Source organism: Cynocephalus volans, chromosome 9, assembly GCF_027409185.1.
Source record: "Cynocephalus volans isolate mCynVol1 chromosome 9, mCynVol1.pri, whole genome shotgun sequence".
Taxonomy (NCBI): Eukaryota; Metazoa; Chordata; class Mammalia; order Dermoptera; family Cynocephalidae; genus Cynocephalus; species Cynocephalus volans.
Genome location: NC_084468.1, coordinates 42,671,583 through 42,686,240, shown reverse-complemented (window position 1 = coordinate 42,686,240; position 14,658 = coordinate 42,671,583). Strand labels below are relative to the sequence as shown.

Here is a 14,658-nt window from a genome sequence, read left to right as displayed (position 1 = left end):
AGAAACCTACATACAGTTTTCCATAATGGCTGTACTAATTTACATTCCCACTTACAGTGTGTGAGTTCTTTTCTCTTCACATCTTCACCAGCATTTGCTATTTTTTGTATTTTTGATAATAGCCATTTTAACTGAGGTGAGATAATCCCTCATTGTGGCTTTGATTTACATTTGCCTGATGATTAGTAATGTTGAGCATTTTTCATATACCTGTTGGCCATTTGTATGTCTTCTTTTGTGAAATGTCTATTCAGGTCATTTTCCCATTTTTTAATTGTTTTTTTTTTGTGTGTGTGTGCTGTTGATTTGTTGAAGTTCCGTGAATATTCTGGATATTAATCCCTTGCCAGATGAGTAGTTTGCAAATATTTTCTCCCATTCTGCTGGCTGCCTCTTCATTCTGTTGGTTGTTTCTTTTGCTGTGCAGAAGCTTTTTAGTTTGATATAATCTCTTATGTCTATTTTTGCTTTTGTTGCCTGTGCTTTAGAAGTATTCTCTGTAATTTTTTGCCCAGTCCAGTGTCTTGGAGTGTTTCTCCTATATTTTCTTCTAGCAATTTTATAGTTTCAGGTCTCACATTTTGCATTGATTTTGGTATATGGTAAGAGATAGGGGTATAGTTTTTTTTCTTCTGGATATAGTCAGTTTTCCCAGCACCATTTATTGAAAAGACTGTCCTTTCCCCAATGTATGTTCTCAGTGCCTTTGTTAAAGATCAGTTGGCATATGTGGATTTACTTCTGGGTTCTCTATTCTGTTCCATTGGTCCATGTCTGTTTTTATGCTAGCACCATGCTGTTTTGATTACTATAGCTTTGTAGTATATTTTGAAGTCAGGTGGTATAATGCCTACAGCTTTATTCTTTTTGTTCAGGATTGTTTAGGTTATTGGGAGTCTTTTGTGGTTTCATATGAACTTTAGGATCATTTGTTACATTTCTGTAAAGAGTGTCATTGGTATTTTGATAGGTATTGCATTGAATCTAGATTGCTTTAGGTAGTATAGACATTTTGACAATATTAATTATTCTAATCCATGAACATGGAATGTCTTCCCTTTTTTTTTGCATTTTCTTTCATTTATTTCATCAGTGTTTTGTAGTTTTCATTGTAGACATTGGGGAATTTTTTAAAAAAGACAGGAAATGTGTCTTTGGGGAACTCATGGTAAGAGTGCTGACCAAGGTACATGTGGATGCCAAGCAGGAGCTCACCTTTTAGCAATCTAGATATCAGCCATATTCCTAGTTGATTCTAGACTCCAACTGGCTGTCCAGAACTAGCATCTTAACACATTAGGACTAGGACAGGCTTGGCATAGATTGGGGGAGGAGAGCGGGAGCTAAGTCTGAAGTTGGAAGATACTGAACACCCGCATCTAAGAGGAGATGAGAGAGAATTCTGAGACTCAGAAATGGTAGATGAGTGAAGGAGTAGAAACCCAAGCTCCTAGTCTTGCCAATACATCTGATGAGTGTTTACACTGCTCCCACCCCTGCCAACTCTATTTTAATGTTATGTTCTCCTAACAAGAGATGGCTTCAAAATTTTAAATATGTTTTTAAAAATACCAACTTTTTCAACTTAAAATATGATGTGATTAAGCTTTTTACCATTAGGTGGCAATGTTGGTCTGCAATTATGACCTGCAAACCCTGAAGCTCCATAGAAATTATAGTCAATGGTCTTTGCAATAAAGTGTAATTTTTTTCCTGACATGGATATTTCCAGAATATTTCAGTATAGCAAAATACATACCAGTCTAAAATGGAAACATGATAAATAAATCTAATAGGTAAATCTAATGGTTAAAAGTAACAAGGTAAATGGAAATATTTAAATATTTCTTAAGGGCGTTTCAAGATGGCAGTGGCTGCGGCGGCTGGCGCGGAGTAGCTGAGGTGGAAAAGGCGGCCACTGGGCCTCAGGCAGCCGGGAAACTTGTGGACCTTCCTCTTGCCATCTCTTAAGGGAGGACCGCTGCTGGTGGCCAGTCGTGGGGGGTGACCTCCACTTTGCCCCTGGCAGGAGAGGCTGCCTCATTTACAGGCAACAGCTTTGAAGTGTGGAGCAGGAAAAGAACTGTTTCTTAGCTGCAAAAGCGAGTCTCTAAACAGGTAACACGGCGCCAGGGCTGCTGTGGATGCAGACAGGATCCCGGAGGCCGGGGCCGCGCTGAAGGCGGCCAGCTGCCCTATTCAGGATTCAAGGTTTCAGGCCGGCATTAAAGAAGATTCCTGGGAGCGCCCGAGCAGCGCCACGACTGAACAGCCCGAGGCGGCAGCGGCCAAGAACGGGAAAGGCGACAAACCAGAGGCAGAGAGTGAGCGCCTGACCTGGCACAACCCTGTGAGTGACCCCTGGACCAGCCTTGTTTGGGGGGCTGACACCCAACCGGCTCCCGCCTGCATCACCAGGCCACTCACCGCCCCGGGGCTGCCTCCATTTTCCCAGGTGCTAGCAGCTCTGCCCGGCTCGGCCGTCACTGAGCCTTCTCACTTGGTTGGCCCGGCACGGGGCTTTCTGGAGCCTGCGGGCCGGCCTCCCCTCCCACTCCCTCCGCGGTTCTCTGGCGGGTTGGTGGCGTGTGGCGTCCCCGGCCAGTGTCGGGAGGGCAAAGAAGTATGGGCAGGCCAACTGTCACAACACCACACCCTGGACTCCGGCCCCCGGTAAACTTCCTGTTACTAGGAGGCAGTTACCATCTCTGCGGCCACCAGTTCGGAAAAAAGCCTAACCAATTTCTGGTTGGGAATAGTGTGGTAGGAGAGTTCCCAGGTCTGCTTGAACCTGCCGGAGAGCTGGCTGCAGGTGGGCGCTAGACTCGGTTTATACCGGGGGGATACAAAGGTGAACAACTCCCGAGAAAGATCTACACAGTGCTACAAAGGCACCCAGAGCGACTGGTCGTCTGTGCCTAGCAGAAACCTGGTAGACTTCCTGGGCGAGGCGGTGCCGAGCAGGGTCTTGAAGGCCCAGCTGATAGACGAGGGTTGCAGAAGACAGGCCCCAGCCCAGCACAGTGCGCACAGAGTGGGGAGACGTGCGGCCAGGGAGGCGGAGACTTGACAGAAACCACACACCCTGTGGGGTCGCCACTGTCCGATCCAACGGAACAGGGAGAAGTCCTGCACAGGAAGTGAAAGCTCAACAGAGATCACACACCCTGTGGTACGTGATCCACCAGCCCAGCAGAGTCCAAGCTGACCAGAAAGGTGGCTCCCTGGAGAAGCCCAAGACCCGAGGCAACCACACACACAAGGCACTAGAGGCCAACTGAGCAGCCACGGAGGGAGCCATACGAAATTGGCAACCACAGCAACATCCTAGTTAGTCATTAGTCTCAAACCGGTGGACTGTGAAACCCCCTGCCACAATGAATAAACATCAAAACAAAGATACCAGAAATACAAAAATCAAGAAAGTACACCACCAAAAGTTAATAAATCTCAAACTCTAGATCCTATAGAACAAGAAGCCCTTGAAATGACTGACAAGGAATTTCGAGTGATAATTCTAAGGAAACTGAATGAGATACAAGAAAACTCAGCTAGACATCATGATGAAATGAGGAAAAGTATATAGGATATGAAAGAGGAAATGTACAAGGAAATCAATGTCCTGAAAAAAAATGTAGCAGAACTTGCTGAACTGAAGAAGTTATTCAGCGAAATAAAAAACACAACGGAGATTTTAACCAGCAGGCTTGTCGAAGTTGAAGAGAGAACCTCTGAACTTGAAGATGGGCTGTTTGAAATAACACAAGCAGACAAAAAGAAAGAAAAAAGAATCAAGGAAAAAAAAAAAAGAAAAAAGAATCAAGGACATGGAAGAAAATCTGAGAGAGATATCAGACAACCTTAAGTGCTCAAATATCCGAGTCATGGGTATTCCAGAAGGGGAGGAAAATGGAGATTCCATTGAAAACATATTCAACAAAATAGTGGCAGAAAACTTCCCAGGTATAGGAAAAGTCACAGATCTTCAGATCCAGGAAGCTCAACGATCTCCAAACGTATTTAACCCAAAAAGGCCTTCTCCAAGACATGTCATAGTCAAATTGGCAAAACTCAGAGACAAAGAGAGAATCTTAAAAGCTGCAAGAGAGAAGCGTCAAATCACCTATAAGGGAGCCCCAATCAGGCTAACATCAGACTTTTCATCACAAACCCTAAAAGCTAGAAAGGAATGGGATGATATTTTCAAAATACTAAAAGACAAAGATTGCCAGCCAAGAATACTCTACCCTGCAAGGCTATCCTTCCGAAATGAAGGGAAAATAGTATATTTCTCAGACAAACAAAAACTGCGGGAGTTCACTACCACACGACCACCCTTACAAGAAATCCTCAAGGGAGTACTGGGTTTGGTTCCTGAAAAATAACTAACACTGCACTAAAAACCCAAGAAAAATCAATACGCACTAGTATAATAAAAATGGCATCCATGAAGAGAAAACAAGCAAACAAAAACACTATCTACAACCTAAGGAACCAACAAACACAGAAACCAAACAGTAAATCAGAAAGCAAGGAACAAAAGACACCTAAGACAACCAAACAACCAATAAAATGCTAGGAATAAATCAACACCTTTCAATAGCAACTCTTAATGTAAAAGGCTTAAATTCCCCAATCAAAAGACACAGACTGGATGACTGGATCAAAAAGGAGGACCCAACTATATGCTGCCTACAAGAGACCCACCTCACCCATAAAGATTCACACAGACTAAGAGTGAAAGGATGGAAAAAGATTTACCATGCAAACAGAAAAGAAAAACGAGCTGGAGTAGCTATTCTTATATCTGACAAAATAGACTTTAAACTAAAAACCATAAAAAGAGACAATGAGGGACACTACTTAATGATAAAAGGACTGATCCATCAAGAAGACATAACAATCATAAATATGTACGCACCCAATGTTGAAGCAGCCAGATTTATAAAACAAACTCTATTAGACCTAAAGAAGGAAATAGACACTAATACCATAATAGCAGGGAACCTGAACATCCCACTGTCAATATCAGACAGATCATCTAGGCAAAGAATCAGTAGAGAAACACAAGATCTAAACAAGACTCTAGACCAATTGGAATTGGCAGATATCTACAGAACATTCCACCCAACAACCTCAGAATTTTCATTCTTCTCATCAGCACATGGATCATTCTCCAGGATAGATCACATATTAGGTCACAAATCAAGTCTCAATAAATTTAAAAAAATTGGAATTATCCCATGTATCTTCTCAGACCACAATGGATTAAAACTAGAAATTAATAACAAACGAAACTCTGGAAACTATACAAACACGTGGAAATTAAACAGCATTCTACTTAATGACATATGGGTCCAAGAAGAAATCAAGCAGGAAATCAAAAAATTTCTTGAAACTAATGAAAACAATGATACATCATACCAAAACCTGTGGGATACTGCAAAAGCAGTATGGAGGGAGAAATTATTGCATTAAACGCTCACTTCAGAAGAATGGAAAGATGGCAAGTGAACAACCTAACACTTCAACTTAAAAAACTAGAAAAACAAGAACAATCCAAACCTAAAGTTAGCAGACGGAAAGAAATCATTAAGATCAGAGCAGAACTGAATGAAATTGAAAACCAAAAAACAATTCAAAAGATCAACGAATCAAAAAGTTGGTTTTTTGAAAAGATAAATAAAATTGACAAACCATTAGCATGGCTAACAAAAAAAAGAAGAGAGAAGACTCAAATAACAAAAATTAGAAATGAAAAAGGCGATATTACAACTGATTCATCTGAAATACAAGGAATCATTCGGAACTACTATAAACAACTATACGCCAACAAATTTGAAAATCTGGAGGAAATGGATAAATTTCTGGACACACACAAGCTCCCAAAACTGAACCATGAAGACGTAGAAAATTAGAACAGACCAATAACAATAAAGGAGATTGAAGCTGTTATCAGAAGGCTCCCAACAAAGAAAAGCCCAGGACAAGATGGATTCACAGCAGAATTTTACCAAACATTCAAACAGGAATTGACACTGATTCTTTACAAACTATTCCAAAAGATTGAAATGGAAGCAAATCTCCCAAACTCATTCTCTGAAGCAAACATCATCCTGATACCAAAACCAGGTAAAGATATAACCAAAAAAGAAAACTACAGGCCGATATCCTTGATGAATATAGATGCAAAAATCCTCACTAAAATACTAGGAAACAGAATACAGCAACACATACGAAAAATTATTCATCACGATCAAGTGGGATTCATCCCAGGGATGCAAGGTTGGTTCAACATACGCAAATCAATAAATGTGATACACCATATTAATAAACTCAAACACAAGGACCATATGATCATCTCTATAGATGCTGAAAAAGCTTTTGATAAAGTTCAGCACTCATTCATGACAAAGACCCTCTATAAGTTAGGTATAGAGGGAAAGTATCTCAACATAATTAAAGCCATATATGCCAAACCCACTGCCAATATCATCCTGAATGGGCAAAAGCTGAAAGCTTTTCCTTTAAGAACAGGCACTAGACAAGGATGCCCACTCTCACCACTCCTATTCAACATAGTGTAGGAAGTACTAGCCAGAGCAATCAGAGAAGAGAAGGAAATAAAGGGCATCCAGATTGGAAAAGATGAAGTCAAACTGTCCCTGTTTGCAGATGACATGATCCTATATATCAAACAGCCTAAAACCTCTACAAAAAAACTCTTGGAATTGATAAATGATTTCAGCACAGTAGCAGGATACAAAATCAACACACAAAAATCAGTAGCATTTCTTTTCTCCAATAGTGAACATGCAGAACGAGAAATCAAGAAAGCCTGCCCATTTACAATAGCCACCAAAAAAATAAAATACTTAGGAATTGAGTTAACCAAGGAGGTGAAAAATCTCTATAATGAGAACTACAAACCACTGCTGAGAGAAATTAGAGAGGATACAAGAAGATGGAAAGATATTCCATGCTCTTGGATTGGAAGAATCAACATAGTGAAAATGTCCATACTACCCAAAGTGATATACAAATTCAATGCAATCCCCATCAAAATTCCAAAGACATTTTTCTCAGAAATGGAAAAAACTATGCAGTCATTTATATGGAACAATAAAAGACCACGCATAGCCAAAGCAATGCTGAGCAAAAAAAATAAAGCTGGAGGCATAACACTACCTGACTTTAAGCTATACTACAAAGCTATAATAACCAAAACAGTATGGTACTGGCATAAAAACAGACACAGTGACCAATGGAATAGAATAGAGAATCCAGAAATCAACCCACACACTTACTGCCATCTGATCTTTGACAAAGGCACCAAGCCTATTCACTGGGGAAGGGACTGCCTCTTCAGCAAATGGTGCTGGGATAACTGGATATCCATATGTAGGAGAATGAAACTAGACCCATTCCTCTCACCGTATACTAAAATCAACTCAAAATGGATTAGGGATTTAAATATACACCCTGAAACAATAAAACTTCTTAAAGAAAACATAAGAGAAGCACTCCAGGAAATAGGACTGGACACAGACTTCATGAATACGACCCCAAAAGCACGGGCAACCAAAGGAAAAATAAACAAATGGGATTATATCAAACTAAAAAGCTTCTGCACAGCAAAAGAAACAATTAACAGAGTTAAAAGACAACCAACAGAGTGGGAGAAAATATTTGCAAAATATACATCTGACAAAGGATTAATATCCAGAATATATAAGGAACTCAAACAACTTTACAAGAAGAAAACAAGCAACCCAATTAAAAAATGGGCAAAAGAGCTAAGTAGGCATTTCTCTAAGGAAGATATACAAATGGCCAACAGACATATGAAAAAATGCTCAACATCACTCAGCATCCGGGAAATGCAAATCAAAACCACACTGAGATACCATCTAACCCCAGTTAGGATGGCTAAAATCCAAAAGACTCTGAACGATAAATGCTGGCGAGGTTGTGGAGAAAAAGGAACTCTCATACATTGTTGGTGGGACTGCAAAATGGTGCAGCCTCTATGGAAAATGGTATGGAGGTTCCTCAAACAATTGCAGATAGATCTACCATACGACCCAGCTATCCCACTGTTGGGAATATACCCAGAGGAATGGAAATCATCAAGTCGAAGGTATACCTGTTCCCCAATGTTCATCGCAGCACTCTTTACAATAGCCAAGAGTTGGAACCAGCCCAAATGTCCATCATCAGATGAGTGGATACGGAAAATGTGGTACATCTACACAATGGAATACTACTCAGCTATAAAAACGAATGAAATACTGCCATTTGCAACAACATGGATGGACCTTGAGAGAATTATATTAAGTGAAACAAGTCAGGCACAGAAAGAGAAATACCACATGTTCTCACTTATTGGTGGGAGCTAAAAATTAATATATAAATTCACACACACACACACACACACACACACACACACACAAAACCGGTGGGGGGGGAAGAAGATATAACAACCACAATTACTTGAAGTTGATAGGACAAGCAAACAGAAAGGACATTGTTGGGGGGGAGGGGGGAGGGAGAAGGGAGGGAGGTTTTGGTGATGGGGAGCAATAATCAGCCAAAATGTATATCGACAAAACAAAATTAAAAAAAGAAAAAAAAAATTTCTTAATTCCAGGAAGTTCACTAAGGGAATAATGATACTTACAAGAAGCTTTTTAATCAATGTGTAAGATATGTACTAGAGATAAGCAAAAGGAGGGAAAAAGGAGCAAATAGCACTTATTTGAAAAGTCAGTTTACATTTTTACGTTTAAAAAGTTCATTGCTTTAAAAAGTTTGAAAACTACTGATTTGTTTTAACAGTGTTAGAAGTAAGCCTGGTTAGGACACTGTCAATTTAGGTAATATTTTTCCTTATGATTATTGAAGTTGTATTATTGGATATCCAAGTTTATAGACAGAGAATGTAGAAAATGCAAAAAGACCCTGGAGATCATCTAGTTCACCCCTCCTCATTTTATAAATACAGAAATAATGGTTAGGCAACACTAAAATTGGTGAGGATATAGAGTATTAGGAAGGCTGAGCGAGAGTGGGAATTTTTAATTATACTTTGGAGAGCAATATGCTAATACCTCGTAGAGCCAAGATTGTGCTGACCCGAAATTTTTTCTTAGGTACAGTCACTGGAGAAAATCTTCCACATGTGCACAAGGAGACATGTTCAGGTATGTATATAATAATAAAAAATTGGAAACAACCTAAATTTTCATCAAAAAGAGACTAGATAAATGAATTGGAATACATAAATTCTTACAATGGAATACTATAAAACATGAAGAAACAGATAGCTCTCATATAGTGCTTGGTTTGTGACTGGCACTATCCCAAGTGCTTTTCAGATATCAATGCATTTGACTCTCATAACAACTTATGAAGTAGGTCCCATTACATTCCTTGTTTAACAGATGAGGATATGGAGGCACAGACAGGTTAAGTAATTTGCCCAAGGACCAATGGTGGAACAACCATTATTTGAACCCAGAGAATGTAGCTCCAACCTCATTCACTTTTGCTGACGTTTGTGTATACACATAACATCAGCTATACAAAAGTTACAAACATGTAACACAATATTCAATAGTGTTTATGGGTCTGCACCTATCATGTAAAAGTTTAATAATAGGTGAGAGGATGGTAGACACCAAAAATCAGAGTAGTGGTTATTTCTGTGGGGGATGGAGGACAATGGGATGGGAGGGAGGGTAAGAAATACACAGGACCTCAACTATCTGTGTGGTTTAATATCTTTTAAAACAATCTGAAGCAAATGAATCCAAATGTTAATATTTGACAAAGCTAGCTATAGATATGTGTATATTGCTTTCTCTAATTTTTGGTATGGTTGAACTATTTGAAAAGAATAAAAAAGAGTTTAGTATAAATTCACACAGCTAGTTTAGTGGTAAAGCCTGGAATTTTGACCTTTGGTTTAGTGTTTACTTTCCTATGGCATTGTATTTGATTGTTTTCCACACAGACCAACTTGAGTCCTTTATGGGGTTCTACTTGGTGATAACATGCCTGTTATTTGCATTACCACTTTAAGCTAGTCAAAGTGCATATTGAGTAAATTTGAGATAATACTTTCTATAATTACATTTCACGTCTGACATGTGGTTTCATGATTAGTTGGAGTGAAAGAATGCAGTTTTCACCAACACATCCCTTTGGGATTCTAAAAATAACAATTTACCACAAAATTATTCACCAGCCTGACAATGCTGGCCCTTAAAAAGAGTTGATATTAGATTTCTTGTCAGATTGCCAATTTCTCCCCTTTCCAATTAGGTTCCTTTTTGTTTTATCTGCTGAGCTTCAGCCGGTTGGACTTGGTCCAAGAAACTACTTTGGTTAGTTCTTCAGTGAGCAGGGAGCCTGTTTCTTGGGTTTATCACAAAGATTCTTGATGCTGAGAAGCACAGGTACCCTGGTGGCACCAAAGCCCATAGTGTTCCATGATGCCCCACCCCCCCACCAGTGGCCTCATTGCTTACTCATGCAGTAAGAATGACAGATGAGCCACCCATGGCACTCAAGTGATGAACAGTTGCCTACCACTATCAGGGGTCTCTAGAATAGGAATATACTTTTTTTCCCACTCATTTTCAAATGTAATAAGTCACTCCCAGCTCCTTAGTTTGCAAAAAAATACTGATAATAGATCTGCACTGCAGGCATTTCCATTGCTCCATTCAGATATAATTTCACAATGCCCAAAGAGCCCAATGATATATAAAATTCCCAGAGAAATGTACCTCAATAAAGTAATATAAAATTTGCTTTAATTATATTCTTTTTATCTCTATGTCTAAAATAATCAGGCAGTTGAAATTCATTGATTAAAGAGAAGCAAGACTCTTGAGTGATGGAAAATTGAAAGTTGGTTTTTCCTGATATGAAATAATGGGTATTTTTTCCCTTTTTTAGAAATTCCCTATTTAGATTTTGATACTAACCCCCTTAAAATAGACCTCTTGATTTAACACCACGGACTTAGTCTCATTTCTATTTTTTACCTCAGGAGAGAGCCTGTTGCCTGGGCCTCCATACAAACCAGAAAGCCATATGCTTCTTTGCAGCTCAGAGAAAGTGGTCAAAAGTAAATCACAAAGAATATAAAAGTACATAATATAGATTAACCATATTTCAAACACTATTTGCCACCAAATACAACATGCTACAGTTACTGGCAATGTGCATTCAGCATTTGCTCTCTGAATCCACTTAAGGTTGCTCCCCTTAAATTACGTGATCCTCTAAAACAGGAAGCCATAGCTAAATAATTTATTTGAGCTGTAAATAGACTTGTGGACAAAAGAATATCAGTAAATATCATTTAACTTAAACTTTCAAAAAGTTATCACAAGAATTATGATGATGATGATTTTTCAAACTATATATGAGATTGGTAACAGATATAATAAAATAAACAATAAGAATAAATAGGTTTTCTAGGTATTGGCCCTGGTGATAATGATCATACTTAACTTCTTTAAATATCATCTTAAACCAGTGAGTGGATGAACCTTGGTATGGATAAACTCCACTGGATAAATTCAGTACGGATAAATTCCATTGGAGCACACTTGGGGTAAAATAATTCAAATTATATTTTTCAAATAATTGTCTGTAAGCAACCAAATGCAGTTGAGGCCTAGATAAGGAGTTGTTTATTTTGTAATATTCCTAGTGAGGAATTACAAAAAGATCACAAAAAGGTTGGGTTTTATTAGGAAAAACTTTTAAAAATAAACATTTTCTTGGCTTCAGTAAAAAATTATGGGGCATTTGAACATAGATAATTGTATGCACTCTGTTTCATGTACCCTAAATATATTTTATCAGAGGGTCTAGAGAGTGACTAATGACTGACAGAATTGCTACATGTGAATAAATGGTGGTGGGTGAGGGGACCTGGGACTTCTGTTCCAAAAGATAAAGGCTGAGAGAAATAGTCTTAAAAAACAAATAAACCAAAAACAATAAAAGCCACAAAGAAACCGGGATGATTATTAAGAGAATGGAAAGACAACATTCACTAACTCACTATGAGCTTTCCTTGAGAGCTGAAAAAAATCCCAGACCTATATTGGATAACTAAGAGAAAAGGAACACAAAATCTCACAGTAGAAAGACTATAAGGCTCATCTAGTTCTAAAGCCAAATGTAGGATCAACATAGAATGATCCAGTCACCTCTGATTTGCTTTACTGTTTGAACTTTCCTAGCGTTTGCTGCAGTTTTAAGACACACTACAGTTAATGAAAAACTCCAGGAAGGCTCTTCTCACTGGGGACCAAATAATCCTGGGGACAAAGGGCTGGAGTGATAATGAAGATGTCTCTTTCTAAGCAGTTCATTCAAACTTCCTTGATTATGACCCACAGTAAAAAACGCATTTTGTACTGTGACCCAGAAAACACACAGCTGTAACACACCTTTTACCCTTGTAACATGCAATGCACTAGGGAACTTTCTATTTTCTCTATTCTATTTTAGTTCTTTTTAAAAAATTCTCGTTGCAAACCACTATATTGAATTTCATGATTAATTAATGAGGCACTACTTGCAATTTAAATAAAAACACTCTTCTAGAGAATGGTAAATCGAATTGTCTAGAACAGAAAAGAATTCACTTTATCCTAAGGAGGAGATAACGAAAATCATGTAATGGGGAGGGGAGTAGAAAATACACAATAGTGGGAGTTCTGGAAGTCTCTTCACACAAAACTTCAAGACAATAGTTTCTCACATTGCTGTCACTAGAAATGAAACATACCTTATTTAAAGTGGTTATGTTATTTCTTGACACCATAACCTACTAATGAATTATCTTGTTTCTAGCTCATTCTATATTTTTAAAATGTGATATCTGAATGTCAACCTTACTTGCAGGGATTCTCTTCTAGTTTTTCGAGGCTTTTCTTTCAATGCATTCAGAGTAATAGTGAGTCTTTCATTCGTTCACAAATGAATGGCAAGCATGTTTTACAAGGTGTGTTGAGTTTACTGAGATCTAGAACTTCTCAATTTTTTTTCTCTTCCAGAGAACACAGTAATTTCAGAAATGAATGCACCTAATAATTTTAGGAGCATTAGGCACTGTTTGGACACTGCCAGTCCATATTAGGAACTATCATGTTTCTAGCATCATAGTTTCGATGAGAATCCTGGAAAAATAAACTCATTAGAACAATTCAATAACATTATTCTGGAAAGGACCTTTGAAGGGCAGGTTAACTACTGCTGAGCTCACGTAAGTAATACCAGAAAAAATAATATGTAACCAGTTTTAAAGGCCTCAAGGAATTAAACGGTCTATTAGCAGAGAATAGCTATCTGTTCTCTGACAACTCTCATTTTCTTTGGAATAGTTTTCTTTTCCTTTTAATGAGATTTGATTATAGGTCTATGTATTGGTATATTTCTGTTGCTTATAACAAAATACCTGGAGTTGTGTAATTTACAGGAAAATAAAATTTATTACTTACAGTTTCAGAGGTTGGGAATTCCAAAGTTCAGGGAACACTCCCTGTGAGGGTTTTCTCTGGTGCTGGTTTTACAGCAATGCAGGGGTCTCACATGGCAGAAAATGGCAGAGCAGAGAGAGAGAGAGAGAGAGACAGAGATTCTCATGTGCTTTCCTTTTAAAGCCCTCAGAACCACACTCCTGACCACCTTTATTAATCTATTTACTATGGCATGGTCTTACAATCTAATCATCTCTTCAAGGCCCCTCTTTTCAATTACCATAATAGGTTTTCCCACCCTCAGTAGTTACAGTGGGAATTAAGCTTCTGATATATGAACTTTGGGGGACACAATTCAATCAATCCACAGCAGTCTATATTATACATTTTATTGTAATTGAATTACCTCAACTTTTTTTTCCTCCTCAAAACTAGATTATTTGGATGTTGTATGAGTTTAGCATTAGGTTCAGCTACCAACCCAAGAAAAAAGTGGCTTAGTAAAATTTCAGAACTGTGGTTTAAACATGATAGATTCTATATTTATTTCTCATGCTAAAGTCCAGATGTAGGCAGACAAGAGCTGCCATGACAATTTGTTCAATGAGACCCTCAGTGATGTATGCTCCTTCTATCTAGTTGCTTCACCATGTCCGGCCTCCATTCTGTAGGCCTCTACTCCCAGGATCACCTCATGGTCTAAGATGGCTAATCCAGCTCCTGCCACCCCATTCACACTTTAGGCATTAGAAAAGAGGAATGGAGGGAAAAGTGCATTCTGCCTCCCTCTCAGGATACTTTCCAGAAGTCAAACAACCCACTTCCATTTATATCCCATGGACAAAAACTTAGTTGTGTGGCTACACCTAGCAGCAAGAGAGGCTGGAACAATATAGTTTTTATTATAAGATATATAACATACATAGTATTATATATGGGATACATGCCCAGATAAATCCAGAGGTTCTATAAAGGAAGAAGACAGATATTTTGCTAGATTTTACCTCTGGCCTGGGAGGAGGAAAAGTCTGCAGATTCCTTGAGTGTTCCAGGGCAGCACCCCAAGAATGTAGCAGTCCCTCAAAGGAAACAGCCAAGTTGAACACTGGGAAGGCTGGACTGCAGACCTGGAGTTCCCAGTCTTTAAGAG

General features: G+C 38.6%; 1 long non-coding RNA gene across 1 annotated transcript in view; it reads right to left on the bottom strand.

Annotated features, from left to right (window-relative positions):
• Positions 1-14,658, bottom strand: part of LOC134386172 (uncharacterized) — a 39,691-nt gene that overhangs the window by 18,037 nt on the left and 6,996 nt on the right. Inside the window, exon 2 of the long non-coding RNA XR_010024455.1 lies at positions 13,530-13,615. This is a non-coding gene — a long non-coding RNA (uncharacterized LOC134386172). The remainder of the gene's footprint in view (positions 1-13,529; positions 13,616-14,658) is intronic.